Below are 6,125 nucleotides of genomic sequence, written 5' to 3'. Positions count from 1 at the left end.
ACACGTTGAGCTGAGCATTTGTAGGAGGCACGGGGAGAGGAGTTGCCTGAAAGAGTAACTTTAAAATGTCAAAAAATAAGGTATCACATGCAATGAACACAAACATATTATTAACATACTGACAAAAGCCCTTGTAATTTACACACTGATCTCATCATTTTTTTGGGCTTAACTCATAATTTTCAGGTTTTCAAAAGCTGACAGTATATATTCTTTCATTATGTACCCTGGCATTTTCTCCCCTGGGTGCTTGTATAAGAACAAATCCAATCTACTGAATAGAGTACTAAGCTTTCAAATATAGACCAGAAAAGAGAGAAAGAAGAGCTAGTGAAATTATGAACTCCTCATTAACAATTTGATCATGACTGGCCTTACATACGAGTATTTATTTTTTAGGGTCATGACTGGAGCAGGGATGGAGAAATGACACCAGCCCATCAAAAGAGTCCTGGACATATTGCCAGGGTTAGACCTACACTACTTTGATTTCTAGCTGATGGTTAGAAGCAGCAATAACAACAACCACAAAAAATGGACTGGTCTATCTGTAGTGCCTGTCAGCAGTTTATGAACACCATACTTTGCCTCAAACTTTTTACACCTTATTGTATTACAGCTTCACCCCAGTGGCTTTGTATGTCCAGTAACCTAAAACCAAAACAACAACAACAAAAACAAAACAAAACAAAACAAAACAAAACAACAAAAAAACCAAAACCAAAACCAACAAAAAACCCCCCCACCCCCAAAACTATTTAACGAGTTACAGCCTGAACCATATTATCCATGGATAGCCATATGTCTGGGGAGATGACAGGTCTAAGTGATGAGCCTTGTTGCATGTGCACACCATTCCTTGGGAACCTATCCCTTTGATTTAAAAGGTACAGTGTGCTTGGCTTGCTCCTCCCAACATGTGTTAATGTTCTGTGGTTTTTTGGTGTAATAGATTACTTAGCAGCTCATACTAATGTTTTGGAGGCAAATTGCTTTCCCATGTTTTATATTATGGACACTTGCTTGGGTCTGGTTCTGCGAGGAGCTGTGTGCTTTCAACTGGCAATTAAAACCATGCTAATGGGAGGCACGCTACACTTCCCAGATGTGCAGAGCAGGTCTCCTGGTGCAGACAGTGGGGATAATCTCCAAATGTGGGACAAATACCAGTGACTCATTAGAGACACTGCACCAGATTGTCCAAGCACATAGGAGGAGCAATTCATTTTGCCAGGTACTAGAGTGAAAATATATTTATTTATTTATTTATTTATTTATTTGGCTGTGCACAGCCTAATTTCCATCTCAGAAACAAGAATGAAAATGTTTAGGTCTCGGCTTTTCTACTGCTCATAATATATGTATTTAAAACTCTGGAAGTTACTGTACTCATAAAACATGACCTTCTTAATTCTCTACTTATTTTCACATGCCCATATTGATGAGGTAGAGTAACTAGTAGGTACTATTCTAATAACACTAATAAATACTGATATTAATTCTATTCTAATAATACTAATAAATAGTTTTACTATTGATTGATGTGTTATCTTTTGGTAAACATATAAGCAAATTTTGAACTCCCTATCATTGCTATGCGTGGGTTAACTCAGACCCAAGAAAAGTAAGTATGATTCCGTGCTGCTCTATGTATTGGTGGCTTTTTTCCCAGGCTGCTCTGGATCCAGTAATTAAGAAATAAGTACTCAAAAAGGAAAGCACTGCGCAATTACTTAGTTAAGTAATTTGGAAATAGCTCCATGCTGGCTTGCTCTTACTCTGGGGTAGCATTTGGAAAGCCCGCACACCAAAAGAAATAAGGGGTTTTTTAGGTTCATGGAACATAACTTATCATAAAATCATAGAATAAGCTGAGTTGGAAGGGCACACAAGGATCATCGAGTTCAATTCCCAGCCCTGCACAGCACACAAGAGTCACAGCATGTGCCTGAGGGTGTTGTCCAAATGCTTCTTGAACTCTGCCAGGCTGCCTGGTGCTGTGACCACTGCTCTGGGAAGCCTGGTCCAGTGCCCAACCATCCTCTGGGTGAAAAACCTTTTCCTGCTATCCAACAAAAACCTCCCCTCTGAGCTTCAGGCCATTCCTTCAGGTTCTGTCACTGGCCACGAGAGTGAAGAGATCTGTACTTGCCCTCCACTTCCTCTCATGAGAATGTTGAAGACTGCAATGAGGTCTCTGATCAGCCTCCTCCTCTTGTTTAGACTTTGTGTGTCTCCAAAACAAAAGTTGGAATGCTGTTTTTGTTTCATCATCATGCCTCATATAGAATCATAGAATTATTAAGGTCTAAGATTGAGTCCAACAATCAACCCAACCCTGCTGTGTTCACACTAAACCATATCAGCAAGTGCTTCTTCCATACACGGTTTTTGAATGCTTCCAGGGAGGGTGACTCCACCACTTCTGTGGGCAGCTTGTTCCAATGCCTGACCTCTCTTCACTTGTTACCTGAGAGAAGAGACTGACCCTCACCTGGCCACCCCCCCTTTCAGGCAGTTGTAGAGAGGGATGAGATCTCCCCAAGCCTCCTTTTCTCCAGGATAAACACCCCCAGCTCCCTCAGCTGCTCCTCACAGGACTTGTGCCCCAGCATGTTCCCTAATTCTGTTGTTCCCTTCTCTGGACTTGCTCCAGTGTTGTAGTATATTTAAGCTGTATTGTTAATGGACTGTGCATCCCCCTACTCCCCAAGAGTTAAGGGTTTGTCCTTGAGGCTGTAACCTCCCCCTGAGCTGTCTGTCTTGCCTAACCCTGCCCCTTGCTCCAGAATGTTCTCTGTCAATCCTCCCTTGTGCCAACCCCCTGCTTGGACATCCCCTTTGAAAATCCCCTAATCCACTACACCCCATTGGTCCACGCGACCTGTTCTCCTCCCCTTGTCTCCCCCATTGGTTCCTAGGCTGTGAAATCCCTCCTTGTGATCCTCCCCCTCCTTTCCCTATTGGTTGACAGTCTGTACCCACCTCTTGGACCTCCCCAGTTTATAAACCAGTGCACAGTCAGTTCAGTGTCTATCTGTCGCTGACCCTTTGGGGGTCGGATGGCTTTTAGAATCCAAACAGAAGACCTCTTTCTCATCCTGAATCCAGGCAGACCTCTTTCTCAACCTTGCCCCCCAGCCTGCACCTTTTGTGATCTTTCATGTCATAGAGCAAGCAGCTCTAAGCTGTGTCTCGGGTCACTCACTCTCAAGGCTTGTCCCACTCTTGGTGTAGTGCCATCTTTAACTGAGCTAGCTGTAAGATTCCAGCACTGCGTCACTCCAGCCCCTCAGTGCCTTTCCTGCACCCAGAACTGGGCACAGCACTTGAGGTTTGGCCTCTCCAGTGTCAAATACAGGGGGACAGTCATTGTCCTGGTCCTGCTGGTCATACTGTTGCTGATACAGGCCAGGATGCCATTGGCCTTCTGGCCTACCAGGGAACAAAATGCCTCATGTTCAGCTAGCTCTCAAACAGTGCCTCCAGGTCCTTTTCAGCTGAGCAGCTTTCAGGCACTCCAAATGTATATAGTCTAGCTCTCATATCTGTGAAAAAATGAGGCTTCATCATGCTCTTATTACCAGTGAAGAAACCTAGGAGCTATACAGGGAAGCAGCTAACTGTTGAAAATAAATTGAAATAATTATTTGAATGGTTTATTGATGGATCATGCATTTTGCCCAACAGCTAAAAGATAAGGGGGAAAAAAGAAGCAGAACAATACTTTGCAGATACAGTGACTTGGATGTGGTGCAAACCTTTGCAAGAATAATAGATAAAGATATAGTAGTTCACAAGAAAGAGGTTGAAGATTATATTTTCCTATTTGATAAATAAAAGTTTGTCAAAAAATTAAAATATGTAGTAAATACAATGCTTAGAAAAGGATAGTAGTTTATCCCCCTACGTGCTAAATATCCTCATATTTTACTTTTTGCATGAAAGCCAGTTTGAGTTTAGTGTAGGTAAATAGATATGCACAGAAATTATATTGGCCATGCAGTGCCACACTGCAGACTCTCAGCAGACTCTTGCACTGATTTTTAATGCATAGATACTATGGAAGAACATACAGATAATTCTTATCCTGTGTTAATACGTCCCACCTTTATCCTCCAAGAAATTCAAAGCATGATCGAACACTTTTCACTGAAACCATTTGTCATTCTGTTCTGAAGCATCTAACTCTGTTTCTAGCTAGGGTTAACAGTAATACTGAACAGTGTTACTGAAATTTCATAAAAAAGGTAGCTTGGAAATAGTTCCTTACTGTTCTTAAGAAAATTCCACTTTAATTTTGCAAGTCCAAGAAATATTGGGGGTTCATCTATGTAAAGAATTATTGAAAGTTTTTAGGGTTTTACTTTCAAAAGAAAAGATTAAAATTAATGGAATTTTTTTCTCTAGTTTTGGCAAGTGTTGCCAAAAAAAAAAAACCCAACAAAAAAAACAAAAAACAAACAAACAAACAAAAAAAAAGCAAAAAAAATATCAGAAGATCAGTGAATTCTGAGTTTTAGATGAATCATCTTATACTATTCTTGTGCCAATTCCAGAAGGAGTTTCAGAAGGAGTCGTGGTTCTGGTTGTAATGCTTTCTCTCTATATATATGTGTTAAATATACACAGACTCCCTGCTGCCATCACACATCATGTGGTTTACCCAAATCTAAAACTGACAAGCAGTAGTACGCACCTTCATATTACATTCCATCTGATGGGCGCCAGTGAACTGGACACTGTTGTGTCTGTGTCTGCTGTGGCTTTAGCTCCCACAGATAGAAGTAAACAATACCCAAGGCAAAGTCTGCAGAGACTGAGCTTCCACCCAGCCTTCTTTAATCTTCAGCCAGTTGGACAGCTTGGGAACACTTCAAGAATCCATACTGTATGTGAAAGGGAATCCCATATCCTCGGGTTGTTTTTTTTCTCTTTTCTCAGCTATCCTGCTCCAGTCTTTGCACATCAACCCCTTTTACTTTTGGTGTTTGTGTATCTCTAGGTTTCATCAATCATTGGCACTTACATGTTTCCACACTGGAAGAATATGTGGTGAGAATTCAGCATTTAGTTCAAATGCATTTCAACTAATTTGTGAGTACTATGGAAGGCTAAGTTTTATCCCCCTCTGATTATTACATGGCTGCATAGCAAGCTGTCATCCTATCTTTATTTCCAGCTCAGTTGCATCCCACTTGTTGAACATGGGGTCTGCTCATGCACTGAAAGCTTGCCAGAGGTGAAATCTCTCGCAGCATAGGGACTCTTTTGTCCTGTATGTTCAAGTTCTTGCAATGTCCAGAACTCAGCATCGATACTCATTGCAGTCAATTTTTATTTTTTTAAGGTTTCATCCAAAAAATTTCCTATCTAACTGATGTTGGGTACCTACAAAATATGGGCAGAACACTTGTGAGTAAAACGTCTTCTCAAATCATAATATAGGTTAATATTTAGGCTTGCCAAAGTGTGTGAGTGTATCTTTGATCTGTGGGTGGCATTCTGTATCCAAATGTGCAGTACAAATATTATTTATCCTTTCAGTCAAGTAATTTATGACTATCTGACTTTAAAGGAAAGCCAACAAGATTCCAGTTTAAAAACATAATATTCATAACTTCCCACTCCCCCCCTCCAATCTTATTTCATGTTGCCAGACTCTCATTCAAATAGATTGTTTTGCAAGTTCTAAACACCTAACAGTCAATTTGTAATACAAAACAATATATACAAGGAATTCTGTCTGCTCTCTGCCAAGCAACTGAAGAATTGGAATTCTTGATGAAGTTGAAGAGAAAAAAATTTGCAAATGCCTTGTTCTATTAACTCTTTATACATTGGTTGCTTAAACTGTATAGGGTAATGGTTCATATAGATTCCTCTACAAGGTAATGTAAGCATCTTTTGTCATAAAATTTGGTGTCCCCAAATTATTTTGCATGTTATACCATGTTCAAGGTATAAAAGAGGCTATTTAAAGTTGTGAAGAGACTAACAGCCATCTACCTCCAGTAAAACAAACGTGCATTTTGTAGGGAAGGGGGTTGTGAGCAGCCAGAGCAGCTGGGGAGCCGGGGTGGAGCAGCTGGGTCAGGGCAGGGCTGGGAGGCTGCAGGGAAGGT

Source organism: Sturnus vulgaris, chromosome 3 (genome assembly GCF_052056855.1).
Source record: "Sturnus vulgaris isolate bStuVul1 chromosome 3, bStuVul1.hap1, whole genome shotgun sequence".
Taxonomy (NCBI): domain Eukaryota; kingdom Metazoa; phylum Chordata; class Aves; order Passeriformes; family Sturnidae; genus Sturnus; species Sturnus vulgaris.
The sequence above is the reverse complement of the archived record's forward strand: the minus strand, read 5'-3'. Positions refer to the sequence as shown.